Source organism: Mercenaria mercenaria, chromosome 8 (genome assembly GCF_021730395.1).
Source record: "Mercenaria mercenaria strain notata chromosome 8, MADL_Memer_1, whole genome shotgun sequence".
NCBI lineage: Eukaryota > Metazoa > Mollusca > Bivalvia > Venerida > Veneridae > Mercenaria > Mercenaria mercenaria.
Genome location: NC_069368.1, coordinates 2,026,209 through 2,044,057, shown reverse-complemented (window position 1 = coordinate 2,044,057; position 17,849 = coordinate 2,026,209).

Below are 17,849 nucleotides of genomic sequence, written 5' to 3'. Positions count from 1 at the left end.
TATACTTGTCGTCTGTTAGCCCTATTGCTTAACGTATTTCTGGCAGGTAATGGAGCTATTTCTTCTACATATATCATTCCGTGAGGATGTTAATTTGGGCAAATAGCACTTGAGAATGGAACAAAAAAATATGCCTACATCATGCATTGAACTTGTTCGGATTGATCATTTTTTCAAGTCATATGAAAGGATTTGTGTATACTAATTTCAACAGTGCTTAAAAAAGACTGCTATCAAGATTGTCAGTAGTAAAAGCAGTTTGATGAAAACGCTAGTAAAATTGATCAACATATGAGTGTGTTTCTATTTAAGTTATATTTAAAAAATCCAACAATAAGTGCTTAATAATCTTGCATTGGTTTGCCGGGAGACATTTTTAACATTTGCCACAAAATTGTTATATTTCCACGTGAAATATGGAAACATTACTTAGAAACAAAAATATGTTAAAATTAGCAGTTACAAACGCTAGTCTACACCGCAAACATTCAAAGAAATTAAGTCATACACTCAACGTTTTGTGTACTTTTAACTTTAGGTGCTTTATATCAATCATAATAAAAGCATACTCATACTACAGATTATAATGAGCTATATTTGAAACCATTTAATTTAAATATTTAGTTTTTAAAACAATAAAAACGAAAGTTTGGAACATTTGAATTGAAAATGAACAATTTATGTGAGTTTAAAAAATGTATTTATGTTAACTACGATTCCGATAGCCATGCTAGTTTGGCGATTACTAGATGGACATTACAAGGGTAACTGATCAGAGTTTGGTACTTAAACATGACAAGGCATAGTAAATATCTTGAAAAACTTACAAGATATTTCCAGCGGCAAAATATGACAATGCAAACATACGACTACCGGTGTAGTTAGCATACAGTGGTCTTTCAGCGTCTGTACAACTGACAGCAGTATACCCTAAGGGACACTTATTACTTCCAAACCTCACTTGTCTTGATAAAGTTTTCTTTAATACTAATAATTTTTATTTACTATTAATCTTTATTTACTATTAATAACTATGAAGCTGATTTTAAAAACTACTGAAAACTCAAATACTCCCTGCATAATTATTTGTTTTGTTTTTGATATAAATGAAAACGCAATAGTGTGGGAAACATCATTCAACTACATATTTTTCAAAACATTCATTACAGATAGATAATTTAAAATAAATGTAAAATGACAAATTTTTGACTTCATTAGGAATGTTTATGAATGCGGCATTCCAGCCATTTTAAAATTAATATTCAGTTAAAAATTCTCGCCGATACTGTTGCATGCAGGTCTTGTTAAAACAGCATGAATATTATACAAAAATTGCCATAAGGTTTACGTCTTCTTTAAGCAATGGCAGCCATTATCCAAAGAGAAAGGTCTGTCAAATAATTGAGTCATAAATTGAGCAATGTGGAATCTCAGGGGAATATTATAGAGCAACGCAATGATATTTAAAAGCAGAAAGCCGCCTGCTGAAATATTTTTGAACCATCAGAAGTCGATAAATGTTTCTTTTAGAATAAGTGTTTAATGCTAGTATCTACACAATTTCTAAAGTCAAAGTAACTTTTATTAATGGCTGTAAATCAGTGAAGTAGCATACAAGACTATATATTAAATACAGATTTTTTATAAAGTCTCAGATAAAACCACATGAAATCTTTGTTGTACTTTCGGGTATGGTTTAATATTTTACTTATAACTTCATAACATCACTTGCAATATAGTTTTGTCCCTTAAAATGAGAATGAGAAAAGGAACAAGTCTTTGATTTTAGAAATTAAACTCCTTATTAAGTAATGTTTCCTTAATTATACTGAATCGTTATTATAACTGTGAAATATGTAAAGTTTCAAATGCCAATGATAAGAACAGTTTTCAAAGAAATAAATGCATTATCTTCTTGTAGTATATAATGAGAGGTAGTTTAAACGATCTTGTTAATTAGGCAATTAGTGATAAACATCTAATCTAATGTTCTAAATTACTGGAATTAAAATAAAGAAGATTTTATATAGAAGTCATCCCTCAACGCTATAAACCTAAATATTTTTCACCTCGCATAAAAGTTTTACTCAAAGCACGGAACTGCATGCTTTTTATGTTCACATAAAAGTTTAGCTAAACAGTTGTTGTATTAGTATTATGGACAGTAAATTCGAGAAATTGCCTTTACACCTCCCATATATTCTGATGGCACGCGTTTCGTTGAGGTTTTATCAAGAACATAGAGTAAAATTCTTGCGTCAGGATAATTCCTTACAGAAACCATATTATGAAGAGCATTTAAGATAAGCTTAAGCTTCATCTTTAGTGCGAAAAGTGTTTTATTCCTTGCAATATCTCGTTAATTGAATTTATTACCTACTAATATATTTCGTCTTTAATTTTTATTCGTTTGTTTTAATAAAACAGATCAATAGAACTGTAACATACTTTGTATATTAAGGTATGCGATTTTACAATTACTATGTTTACTTACCGATTTTGCACTTTCAATTACTTCTCAAGAACAGACTCCATCAAATCTAGTCTGCTATTTTTTTGCTTGGTTGCGTTCTATGCTTCCAAAGGATCTTTTTACAGAGTTTGTTACTGATTTGCAACAGGACGTTGCGATAAAGGTATAGATTAAGAATATTTTTTCAAAGATTTTAAACATTTTCATTTAATGTATTATAGAAACCTGTTTAAGCCGGAACTACAGGGTGTTAAGAGTTTGCAACTTTATTTACCTCTCATACACATATAGATTGAATCAAACCTAGTTAGATACTATTTTGCTTCAAGAAGATCTTATATGCATTAAATTGTCTGATATACTGTCATGATGCCATACTATAAGGGATGAGCCGATATTTACAATCTGTTGCTGCAAGACATAAAATGAAGCATACTGCTGCTTACATCATTTTTGAAAATATTAGAATTTTCTAGCCCCCTTTGTGGCTATTTCATAAATTCCACCTACCAAAAACGTAGCTGTTTGGGAAAATAGGCATTACGTGTTCACACGAACATTAGTGATTCCTTTCAGGTAATGAAATACTTACAATAAAAATGTACGTTACAGCTTAGCAGTGCCATTTCGACATTTACCAAAGTGGACATACCGCAGTACTGGTGTCATATGAGATGTGGTTGTAAAATAAGTGGTACATGAAACGCTGACCTCCAGCTGAATCAAGTGATCTGATTGCTGCCTGGGGTATATTCCAATGAAATGTTACACGAGTTTCACTACAAAAACGGATGAATAAAGAAACCAGTATAGGTAACATTGTTAATAAATATAGACTTGCTATATCAAGAGGGCACACATCTAAAATTAATCTGGTCTTGGAACAATATTCATACTATAGCATATTAGTTAAAGTTCCACTTACACTCTACTAAAAAGATGTGAAAACCCCAATACGTATAAAATGATGAATCATAAATCGTTATATACTAAACAAATTTCGGCGATGATTATGTTAACTAATACCTACCCTGTTTATCTAAATGATCATGAAATGTGAGTAATTTAAACCCCTTTGGAGCCTCAAAATTGTTTTTCTTTGGTAAAAATAGCTACCTAAGAACAAATATTAAATTACTGAAGAAAATAGTCCAGTACATAAATTTTTATGGTTTACAACAGATGGAAAAAAAATACCAAAAATTTTCGCCGAACTATAAAATTTTCTTATCTATTATTCTACAATAAACATGTCTCAACAGTGATGCCTTTTTATCATTTTGTGTAGTAGAATGTCTGTTACTCACCTGAACCTTAAATACCCAACCTTACTATCGTGGAGATTTCAAAAATAGTGTAAAAACAATTACTTATAAATTTTGCGTTACCTATCTATACTTTCAAAATATTAAAAAAAACCTGTAGGGGCCTCAGTTTCCAAAAAAATAGTGTGATGAACATGCTTATTCATATTACAATATATTTAATTTAAGGTGGTATGCGCCCCAAATCTTTTTGCCGAATTTCGTTCTGAAATTTATACTGTATACAATTCAAGATATATGCGATTACGCTCCGATTTTACTTTATCGCCATATTGTTCATGATTTTGCTATTGTGTCACAAACATGGCCCCTGACGTCACTTTTCGTGCAACGCCCAGTTCCGGGTGCTTTCGGCATTTTTCCTTTCCTGCGCTCTGAATGTCATATCAATGAAAAATACAAAATAATTGTCATTTTGCAAACTGAAAATGCTACTCAATGGTATAAAATTCAACGAATTAAGATTTACGCATAGGACGTCAGAGACGATATTGTGACGTCAGAACGGAAAAACTCACATCAAGTTTTGTTACAAATTTTGCCTTAAAATCCAGTTTATAAAAAATCGACTCGATAAAAAAACGTAAAATCTTGGTATGTTGTTTCACAGTGTGTGTACATCTAGTAGACACATAAATACTTAGGGGTCACCGACTTTAATTTTTCAATATATGACGATATTTAACCCCTACCCCATGAAGAAATGACACGTTTAATCGTCATGTTTTTTAACAAAATAATCTAAAGAATATGCGAAGCTGCATGTATTAACGGTAATTTCGGAATGAATTGATGAAATGAATCGACATGGAAGTATTGAGAGACATTTGGTGAGATTTGCTAAGAAAGTGTTAAAGAAAAAGTCGGATTTTTTAAAACATGTTGTAACATTCAGGTGATCACGGACCTGTTCCGAAAAGAAGAATTGTAGATATGAAATATCTTAATAAGTTATTTGATAAAGGGTTTAAATTATGTAAACGACATTTCGCATTATCGAAAATACGTTTGATCATTGGTTAATCAACATGCATTATGTGTGTTGATTCCTTGATATGACTTATTATTATTCAAATTCAAGTGTTTAGATTGTGAACACGAAACTAAATTTCTACATCTATATCCAGAGCATCCGGAGAAACAGATATGGCTTTTACTTTTTCCGTACTTCTTACATCTGAACGCTGCAACTAGTGAGGGTTTTATGAATTTTCTAGTATTCATTATTAAGAGCTTGCAACTGCACTTGATCAGAAGGTTCCCGCTAAGAAATAAACTATTTGCATCGGACCAGCAGTTGTGCTTGATTGTAATAAAAAGACACTGTCTCAAGAATAAATTCCCTGCGTCTGACCAGCTGCAATAATAGTCATCTGAAAATCTGTTTTTAAAGAATAAAGTCTGTTCGCTAGACTAGCTACTCTGCCTTACTATGACTTCACTGTCTTTGTCTCGCTCGTGCGGAAGGTCGGGACTTTGATCGCTAGTCGTTTACCAAGGATATAAAATTATAATACCAATTGCTCAGCATTATGCGTATAGAACAGATTCTTCTCTCAACACGTAATCTCGCACGAATGAGATGTGGAGATTGATGTCTAAATTGGTAGAATTTGTTTCATGATTCACAATAAATTAATCCGTATAAAAAATATTAATTTCATATCAGATATAGAATCTGGTATTATATAAATATATAAATATTGTTTTCGTGCTGATTATACGTGTGAAATGGAGCAACAGTCCGACATGCGTCGATAAATATTTTGGGGAAAATCGGGCAAACCCTCGATCATAAAATTACATATGAACGAAATTTCTAAATGTTTAAAACATGTTTAAGTACCTATTTTCACGAAATCAAATCATCAACTGACCGCATACTAGCTTTTTATAGAAAGCTAAGTTATCATTTTGCATTAGACTGAGAAGATTAGTAACAGAAAAGACATCTATTCTTAAAGCTTCGAATTTGCATTTTGAAATAGTATAAAGTGGATATATTGTCCATAAGTATTGACCTGGCCCTCAATAGAGAAATAACTACTGCGTAAGTATTCTTTATGATTTAAAAAAATGTCGCATGTGCAAGTAGCTGCGGGGACAAAACGATTAGCCATCAATCTCGGAGCTGTTTGTTGTAGTCCTCAGTCTAACATCTTTTTTTTTCAAATTTTATATCCAAAATTTACAGGACGTAAAATTCATTTATTGAAAGAAATATACTTGTATTCAAGATATTTTGTAGTAAATGTCGAATAAAATCTTTAAATGTATCTTAGATAAAAAAGACAAATTACTCCCAAAAATAGATACTACAAGAGAAAACAATTAGAATTCTTGAAAATAGTTGCAAAAGACAATGTAAGAATAAAAGCAAATACGGTAACACTTCATTATATTGAATTTAAAAAATGGTCTGTGGTAATTTCGTACCCGTTGTAACGTGCGTGGAAGTGAAACGGTTAACTATAAAGGTTATTTGTGCAGTTATAGATCTCTATTCAGGATACAATATTGCGTAAAGTAACGAAAACGTCCGAACATATTAGCGATGATTGATGAGTGTCAGGTCAAATACTTACGGACAATTGTACAAGATATACATTTTGTCAAAGGTGTTTCCTTTCACTAGTACATGGCATCTGAAGTTGAGATCGAATATATCGTGAAAATTTCTTATAATAAAGACATCTCGTTTTTAACACGAACGTCAGCTGTGTAAGTTGAAACACATTCTTTTTTACTCTAACGTCATATAGCCACAAACCATGTGGGGGTGAGGGTAAAGTTATGTTATATTGCGAAAAATTAAAGTCGGTGACCCCTAAGTATTTATGTGTCTACTAGATGTACACACATTGCGAAACAACATACCAAAATTAAACGTTTTTTTATCGAGCCGATTTTTAATAAACTGAATTTCAAGGCAAAATTTTTAGCAAAACTTGATATGAATTTTTCCGTTCGGACGCCACAAATCGTCACTGACGTCCTAAGCGTCCATTTTATTTCACTGAATTTTATACCACTGAGTAGCATTTTCTGTTTGCAAAATGACAATTATTTTGTATTTTTCATTTATATGACATTCAGAGCGCGGGCAAGGAAAAATGCCAAAAAACACTCTGAACTGGGCGTTGCACGAAAAGTGACGTCAGGGGCCATGTTTGTGAACCAATAGCAAAAATCACGAACAATATGGCGAAAAAGTAAAACCGGAACTCAATCGCATATATCCTTAATTTTGTACAGTATAAATGTCATGACAATATTCGGCAAAAATATTTGGGGCGCATTCCACCTTAAAACAGATATACATTTAATATATTTAATTTAAAACAGATACTCATTTCATCAAATAAAATGAAAATTTTCTTTAATTTCCCTTAAAATGGAGGATAAACTAATTGTCCCCTTTTGGGGCCTTAAAAAAAAATAAAAATGGATTTTTGTGCCTGGTATCCACCCTGGTTGAATAGAAGAAACAATTACAAACGTTTTGAGGTATGATACCATATTATACTAAACAATGACTACGGCTTTGTTAACCAGGCCTCTTTTCCCAGTTAGCCAACTGTCTATCAGACAAAACAGAAAGGGCCACTCATCCATCTACATTGTGCTCAAATTTACAAAAGAAAGTAAACAGTAATGAGACAATTTCATTACCCAAATTATTTTCGTCTGGTCACATGCTTTGAAATATTCATACGTTTTAAATCAGTCATTTGCAGATAAACGAGGCAAGTCTCGATATGTATTTTTGACACAAAAGGTAATGTTCTGAAACTGAAATTTTACTTTTGTCATACAAACAACGGAATCGGCAGGCTGATGATATCATATGATGTAGGCCTAAGTATATAAAGTACCTTCTGCCATACTCTTCCCTCAATCCTACCAAAAATTGAATTCTTTATGCTCTTTAGAACTGGTATCAACGCAAATTCATGGATCATAGCTTGAAGTTCTACTGCATGGAAATACTGTTCATAATTATATAGCTTGTACAATGTTTGCATTTGAATTCAGTAGTTACACTATAATTTATATCTATTGAAACGTCTCTAAGGCTGTTGGTATGTGTGTATGTATCAAACATGTTTCGTATCAAAAGGACATGCTTCCAAACATTTTGGGTGCGCTGGTACGAAATTCACACCGTGCAATCAATTCAAACGTCACTTTTAAATTATAATTTGTTCTAAATGCAGTTTTAGAAAAATTGGAGACCTTTACGAATCAATCTGATTAAATCACTTGTCCTCATCGATGTAGGTTCGATCCTCATTCGGGCGTTGAATTCTTCATGTGAGGAAGCCATCCAGCTGGCTTACGGAAGGTCGGTAGTTCTACCCGGGTGCCCGCTCGTGATGAAATAATACACGGAGGGGCACCTGGGGTCTTCCTCCACCATCAAAGCTGGAAAGGCGCCATATGACCTATAATTGTGTCGGTGCGACGTTAAACCCAACAAAAAAAGAAAAAAACGAAAAAGAAAAAAATTAATGCTACGTATTAGATCTGAGGACAGGCTATTGCGACTCGCGTTCACCAGTCAGAACCTTGCTGTCAACATTATGAATCTGAAAGTAGAAGTTTAAGAAAATCTATATTTAACCTGGGAATCCAGTTTACGATATGTGATTATCACGTACGTTTTATAATTCTAATAAGAAAGCTTGTAGAAACACAGTATAATTAGTTGCATTTCCTATTTTTTCCATTCAAAATTAAAAAGCGTTTGTAAGGGGCACCGGAGGTAAACTGGCTTAATTCTAAACTTTATATTTAATCATCTTTAATTAAGTACGTATTCCTCTGTGGTGTACTGGTTAAGAACTCAGGAAAAATTAGCTGTGTGAAGTTGGCAAAACAAACGACATACGACATACGACATTCCAAAATTTTGAATGTCGTCCATTGCGCCACATACGACATTCGAAAATTTTGAATGTCATCCATTGCGCGACATACGACATTCGAAAATTTTGAATGTCGTCCTGTGCTCGACATACGACATTCAAAACATTTGAATTTCGTCAAGGGTGCGACATACGACATACGACATCCGAAAATATCGAACTTTGACAAAAAAATTGAATGTCGTTCATTGTGCGACATACGACATTCGAAAAACGTTGAATGTCGTGCAAAAAACGACATTGGATATGCGACATTCCAACTTTGACAAAAAAATTTGAATTTCGTTCAGTGTGCGACATACGACATACGACATTCGAAAAAAGTTGAATGTCGTGCATAAAACGACATTGGACATACAACATTCGAAATTTGACAAAACAATTTGAATGTCATTCAGTGCACGACATACGACATACGGCATTCGAAAAAAGTCGAATGTCGTGCAAAAAACGACATTGAACATACGACATTCGAGCTTTGACAAAATATCTGAATGTCGTTCAGTGTGCGACATACGACATACGACATTCGAAAAAAGTTGAAAGTCGTGCAAAAAAACGACATTGGCCATACGATATTCGAACTTTGACAAAAATTTGAATGTCGTTCAGTGTGCAACATACGACATACGACATTCAAAAAAAGTTGAATGTCGTGCAAAAAACGACATTGGACATACGACATTCGAACTTTGACATGCAAATTTTGAATGTCGTTCAGTGTGCGACATACGACATACAACATTCGAAAATTTTGAATGTCGTCCATTGCGCGACATACGACATTCGAAAAAAGTTGAATGTCGTGCAAAAAACGACATTGGACATACGACATTCGAACTTTGACAAAAAAATTTGAATGTCGTTCAGTGTGCGACATACGACATACGACATTCGAAAAAAGTTGAATGTCGTGCAGAAAACGACATTGGACATACGACATTCGAACTTTGACAAACAAATTTGAATGTCGTTCAGTGCACGACATACGACACACGGCATTCGAAAAAAATTGCATATCTTGCAAAAAACGACATTGGACATACGACATTCGAACTTTGACAAAAATATTGAATGTCGTTCAGTGTGCGACATACGACATTCGAAAAATGTTGAATGTCGTGCAAAAAACGACATTGGTCATACGACATTCGAACTTTGACATGCAAATTTTGAATGTCGTTTAGTGTGCGACATACGACATACAACATTCGAAAATTTTGAATGTCGTCCATTGCGCGACATACGACATACGATATTCGAACTTTGACAAAAATTTTGAATGTCATCCATGCACGACTTACGACAAACGACATTCGAAAAAAGTTGAATGTCGTGCAAAATACGACATTGGACAAACGACATTCGAACTTTGACAAAAAAATTGAATGTCGTTCAGTGTGCGACACACGACATTCGAAAAAAGTTGAATGTCGTGCAAAAACCGACATTGCACATACGACATTCGAACTTTGACAAAAAATTTGAATGCTAGTCAGAGTGGTGGCATTGTGCCTCTCCATCTATGGTTTACAGATTCTAAAAGTCTGAACCAGATATGATCGGAGTACAGTTTGATAGAAATAGGAAGTACTTTGTTGTAATAGAAATAGAAAAATAAAGAAAAGAACAGACCACATATTCCTCCTTCTTATGATTGGTATTGTGTACCAAATAAGATCGAGTACAACAATGGAGTCCCCAGTAAGGATCGAACTCACGGCCCCTGGTTTACATCTGTTTAGATATTTTCATAATTCAAAATAGTTCTGATGCCATGTGATAAAAAAACCCCCACTTATTGTATGGTTTGCTCGTCAATGGACAAAACTATATTCAGACCTCGGACAATAATTTTAATATACTGACCAGCATGTCATTCAGTAAGTGAATATTGATTTATAATTATTACATATCCATTATAGATCTATTTTTATATCTGTGGTGGAAGTCATTGTGACTTGAAATATAAACACTTTGCAGGCTTTTGCGCTTACAAAACAAACGTACAATGTTAAGCATACAAGTGTTTTTAACTCCTTAAGAGACCTCATTACAGTGTATATATATATATATATATATATTTTTTTTTTGTGTGTTTTTTTTTTGTAATGTCCCTTTACAGAAATTTTCGTTGTTGGTTTCTAAAATATGTGTTACAGGTAACGGTATCGAAGTTAATCTTCACTCTTAATTTATCAATAGGACTTATAAAAAATGTCTTTACAGTTGAGTCACTGCAGAAAACTGCAAATATACAGATAGCAGAGACGGCCTAGTTTGAAATATATTTTTTAACATTATGCATCAGTGCATCATGTATAATTCAAAACATGCAAAAGCGTAAAATACGTTAGAGGATAGGTGCTTTTCAATTTATTGAGTGCTGTTTAGTATTTGACAGAAATTTAAATGACAAAGGATTTCAACGGATCCGTTTAAAAGGTTCCAAGATGAACAATTGCTGAAGTAATAAATTATTTAATGCATTTCATTGTAGGAAAAGCAGCAGTCGGCAAGATTGAACGTTTTGGTTCAGTACTTTGTGTAGAATCTCCTGACGATCGCAATTGTTAATATCTTTTTACATAATAAAGTAGGCGATACTAGTATTCAATGCATTGACCGATGATAAAATTTATTGTCATTTTCCAAATTGATTTCAAATGATTCTAAGGTTTGAAACTGAGTTCTCCATACATAGTTAAATAGTCTCTTTGTTAATCGGCTTTACGTCTGTAAATGAAAGCTCGTATAAAAAGCTCTGACACACAGAATCTACAGCGTCATTTTTCCATATTCAACTTTCCAATATACTTAACTCCGTCTCTAATATCAAGCTAAAGGACATATATTTTACCAAATCTTTATTCTGCTGTTCAGCTTTTATACTCTTATACTGTATAAAAACTCTGAAGTTACAAATTTGAATACCTAACGTTATACAGTTCAATTTGGAGAGCAACCCAAAAGCTCCATCGCTTAATTTTGTTTGCAATTTTGCAAACAGTCTATTATGTATGTATTCCGAGACTGTATATAGCCTGTTGAAAGGAGAATATAGCCTGATGAATAGAGAGAACGATATCTACAAAACAGTTTTATTTGTGCTATCTTAAGACATGTTTGAACTTTTACTACATTTTAACAACATTTGATTATATAATTGCAACTACTTGAAAACAGGACAAATTTAGATAATATTTGCGTATCAACGAATATTAACTAAAGTTCATGCTCTTTGTGATCACTGTCCTTTTTGATGATAATCTCATTTTTGTGTATACATTAGGGTCGATTTCAACCAAAAAAACAAAGACAAATATCAAACAGGGAATGCCACGTACCAAACCCGCAGCCTCCCCAAAACGAAACCTACAGCACGCAGACGTGCACACCACAAACACACACACATACACGTGCACACACACAAAGCCAACACACGAGGACAAAACGAACAAACAAAGGAACACACACTCATACACGCGCATACACACAAAGCCTACACAAGAGGACAAAACGAACAAACAAAGGAACACAAAGTCATATGAATTCATCAAGTTGTATTAATCAGATCACCTCATTCAATTGTCCGTCCATTTTACGTCAATCGAAACACGGTCTTTTTGACGTGTTTTCTAGATACGTAAATATAAACCTTAAAAAATGAATCGCAGTTGAAAGTCGTTTCAACTTGGGTTGTGTTTTAGATCCCTGATGGTTAAAGATTAAAGACCCCAGAAAAAACTACCCGTAGTATGCAAAGATGTCAATGTGCTGCCATTTTCATTGCAGAAAGTAAGAAGAAAAGTTAAAAACTATAGATCCATTAGTATAAAACCGATATGTTGTAGAACAGCTAAAATATAGTGTCAATATATCAACTTGGATTCCTGCAAGAATACTATAAATACTGTACAATATGGAGGACTGGACTTTGGCAACTAAGTGTCCTTGGTCCCGTCATTTTTAATCTACATCAACAATATTCTAGATATTTTGAACTGCATCCTCATGTTCGCAGACGGTACAAAATTAAGAAAAAGTTACACATTATATTTTGAAAATTTTTAAAGATAGTTCACATCATTTCATTGCAAAAATGAACATTAAAGTAACGTACACCATTAATAAAACGTTCTTCCAGTCGTTTAAACATTACAGCCTTTGACCAACTTTGTCCTTAATCATGAGACAAACGTTAGCCATTTCGTTGTAAAATTACAAGGGACAACACTCGGGTCATGCGAAAATTGAGCTGTCTACATTTTCATTAAAACTCACTTTTTATTGTTAGGTCAAGATGTTGCAACATAATAAACTTTCAACAAGTGTTCCCGTACTTGGAATAGGTTTTGTTATATCTTCTGGTCCTTTAGGATCATGGATTGAGTTCCGTTTAAGCCGGTGCTAGAGGGAGTGAGAGATGTTGCACATTCCATTACCTATCATGAACAGACTAAATCTAACCGAGTCTGCCATTACTCTGCTTGGTTGTATCCTATGCTTCCAAAGAATCTATTTACAGATTTTATCTTATACGATAAATCCTACTTTTGTAGTTTCCCATAAAGAACGACAATATATTTAAGAAATGTCTTGAAACTATGTCGCCTCCCCGCTTTGATTTTTTTTTTTCACCGAGCCAAATACCGGTATATTTCACAAAAGACTATTGCACGGGAAAGGGATAGAAATAAATCAATCATGAAAGAACGGGGACAAAGGTTAGTAAAAGCACCCTGTTTCAAACGGAACTATCCGCTATCAAGTCAACTACGAGCGTGAATCGACAGATATTCTTATTGATATAAACTGTTTTCTGAACATTGTTCTACAGTCGGTTGATATTTTCGTACATATCTAAATACAATAAGGTTAAAGAATGCGTCATTTCGTATTATTTTTTTTTTAAGTCTGTTGATCCATCGTGTATGGCTACGTTGAAAAGCAAAGGTGTATTCCTTTAAAACACTTCACAAAAACCCAAGACGTGACCGAAGCGCATGAAAATATGCCGTGACAAAAAATAGTTCAAAACGTATAATAAAGATTTCCCTAGTTTAGCCTTAATACATAATGCACTCGTCAGTAATAAAACAGCATATGATCTGAATAATTTTTTCTAGTTGTATAGGATATAGATCTGCATGCGATTCTTTCTACCTGTCCTGATTCGAAATGACAAGGGAGATTACTGTGTAGGAGTAAGCTAAATGATAAACTGCTTTATTTCATTTAAAAATAGATTTGCTTTCTGAATTACTTCCCTTTATTCTTATTTTATCCTTATTTTTGTACAGCTTTTATAATGACCGATTCATATTATTTATTATTTAACATTTTATTTTATCGTTTTAATATCTTTGTAAGATTTATGTAAAATTGAGTCAAAATATTTGTTTAAGATTTCCTTTTTATAAATAATATAACTTTAGTATATTAATTACTATAATATTCCACTGTAACACGAAAAGTTACAAGTTAAAGTTTAAGAAAAAGTTCGTGCTGCAAGTGCACGTCTGGTTAACTTACATATTTGTCTCGATATTTAATGTAACAACCTATTTTAGTACTTACAAGATAAATAATTGACATTCCTTGCAAATCCTGAATATATTTAGATATTAGCAGTAATTTACTATGACTTTTAACAACATTACATCAGTTCCGGCTTTGTATTTTAATTGTTGTTGAATTGAAAAATTCACATGAAAGTTGTCATTTTGATAAACGTTAATAAAACAGAATAAAAGCTATAGAGTTTTTAAAATAGATTATTAAGCAAAACAGAATCAAAGCAGTACATAACGAGAATTTATAGTCGGTTAAAAAATCTCATCAGAGCTTATGTTACTTGTAATTGTCTTTCCGACTCAATTAATAAATCTTATTTTAGAATATCAAATGTGGGTGTTTGCCTGATGTGAAGTTTCTCGATTGTTGGCCTACATATGTGTCCCCGATAAATGAAACTGTTTAATTTCTTTTAAGCAAAATTGAATCAAAGCATAGCAACGGGGCATTTGTGTCTTCTCCCGACGATTTTCATGTGTATAGTTCTTTTTCTTATCTCAATACTGCATGGAAGTCGAAACAGCAGGATCTTGGGGTAGATACAGGTCTAGTTTCTAGCTTGGTGGACCCCACTGACTTCTACTGTTGTTTCAGTAGGGTCGGTCGTTTGTACAAACATTTTTAACAAGGTAGCGGAGTTTAAAGACAACATCCCATAAATTAAAGAAGTAGGGTTGCAACATTTTCAATGTTTTGGTGTCACGATTACTTGAGTCGTGACATCAGTACATTTTATTTCTAGGGTCGGCTAAACAAGAAGTTGATTTTGCAGAAATGTGTATAACTATACAACCCTTGCTCCAAGAATTGTGAAAATTGGTGTATTGTGTGATTCGTGTTAAATTTTGAAAAATAATTAGATTTTGCTATTCTACTCGATACTTTGACCTAGCTACATAGAAATACTTTTTAAAGTATGTCTTCTAGCTTATAGACTAAGTTAAGGATAAGATTCTTATTTGTCAAAACATTATCCTATATATCTGAAAATTGTGTTTTTGATTTGTGGAAGTCGACAAAACGGCTCTTCTTAATAAGTAGCCTTATTTTTTTTAATACATAACGATTTGTCAAGAAAACATTTACTCAAACATTATATGTACAATTGACTGGTGAACATAGAAAGTAGTATTGATTAGGTCAAGAATGTGTATTATTTGTTGTTTCCTGCTGCCAACTGTAGATTTGTTCTTTAGTTTTCGAAACGCTATAACATACTGTAATCCAAAGACCGACACGCAGAGGTACATCCAAGTTGGTATACATATGTAGCTTTTGAATTCTGAACTTTTCTAGAACAGTTCTTACTTATATGCCAATCCTGTTTGAACAAATCATAATTCTCGTTTAATTTATCTATTAAGCCTCACAATTTAGCAAATGTACCAAAAAAAAATATTGAAGCTTAGCAAACAGTCATGGGAGGTGAGCGAATTTAAAATCTTGGCGATCTGATTACTTGGAGAATGATCTTGGAGTTTAACTTTTGAGGTGTTGAATGTTTGGAGTTGAACTTTTCTGTGTGTTGTGCCTGCAGTAAGTGCATTCTGATACTGTATGATGTGCATTGCCTGTAGTCTTCTGATTTCACAATATTATTTTCATATCCTTCTAATTTACGCTTGATAATTCTTTTGATTTACTAATTATAGAAAAGAAAACTTGACACATAGCAAACATAAATAATATTGGAGTTGAACTATTGGAGATCTGATTACTTAGAGAGTAGCGTTTTATACCCTGGTGAGCAGTAGGACCACAATGACACTTTTGTTTGTTTTATCTTTCTTGAATGATAAGCGCAGTTTGGAAACAAGGGAAGCGCATTTATGTACACAATGAGTTTGTAGTTTCTGTTGAATAAACATTGTTTGGAAACGCAAATATGGTATAGGTAGACAGCAGGAAATACAAACTTTACTATAACTTTAAATTACCAAACAGATTCGACTAAATTTTTGAAGCATATAACGTAGCTTAAAACATAGCAGACATTCTTCTTACAAACAAGCATAAACAAAGCTGATATTTGACATGAAAATAGGTTTTACAAGTCGGGAAAAATCTATTTATATGGACTAAATTCGAGTAGACCATGGTAGCATTTCCGGCGAATAACTACCTTCATGCCTTAAATACCAGCCCCTGCGAAAGTGAAGGTTACATACACACTTCTTACTAGTTCGATAAGTAAACGTCGGACTTCAATATTTTACGTTTTTGACATTTCATATAGTCCGATGTTTTATCGAAGTTTTTATAAACTTGCCGGTAGTCCTTTCCGCAAGAATCTTGCGGAAGGTTTTACAAGTTCACGGTGGAAGTGACTAAAATGTGATAGGTAAATACCAACAACGGACAAAGAAAACCTATTTTACACATCCATTGATCATACTGTCTTACTGAAATTAGCGAAGACCTGTCCTCACCATGAAAGTGAAATTTACATGCATTACATGATTATAATTGATGGGTGTAACCAGCATTTATTGGTTGTGTAAAATTAAAATTTATTTCATTAAGCTATGAGTTCATATAAAAGCAGTTTAAAAATCTAGTCTACATGCATTCGGCGGTACAAGTGCGTTAAATAATGGCCGCAGATTTTTTTTACTAGTGCGTTGTATTGTTCATGATATTTAATTAAATTACGCTAGAATAGTCTGTGCTATATGTCGGGGAAGTAATTCCTGGCACAGTTTAAATAACGGTAAACCAATATATCACGTGTTTGAGAGTTTTCCTACATTACACTTCAATAAAATTAGGTTGAAATTTTTGTTATGTAAATGGCTGTCATTCAGTTAAACTTGACAAAGGGAGATATTGAACGTTCAAATATTAAAAGGCGCCCTGTGCAAATTTAATGTTATTGAACTAACTTCTTATCAAAACCACATGTTTTTCGAAAGGTTTCAACCTTTCTGTGCTTTCAGCGCTTTGATTACATATAAGATTGGATTTTACAGCTCTTTGTCATTTTTAAATGAATTTGTATTTTTACTAAAATTCATGAACAAAATTTTGTTATTGTTAATAGTTGCTAGTTTGTCTTTCTGCTACGTTTCTTTATTGTAACAAGAAATTGTTACCCTCTCACGTAACAGTAATAACAATATCGTTAATTTTCCTTAATGTTAATTCATGAAACCATTAAAAAATCCAGGCGAACGGCATTCAACAGATACCAATATTGACTTAAGCCCTTCAACATTATAATCATAAAGAAAACACTGTAAAAACTGGTTAATTCACAAACAATCTAGAGCATTTCAACGAGGAAGAAACCTGTTTTGATATTCAACATTTTGAACCAAACGCACCAGAACAACAATATTGCGAACCTCATTAAAACCCAATGAAGTGTTTTACCGTTCTCTAATATCTACTTGCTCCCTACCTTAAAATGCTCAGAAAAGAAGTTTTGATAACCTCTTAAGTTCCTTTAATAATTATTGAGCATTTCATTTAGTATTGGTATAGAGGTATAGTTTGAATTATTGTTTTCAATTATTCTAAGATATTGGAAATTCTGACTGAAAACGA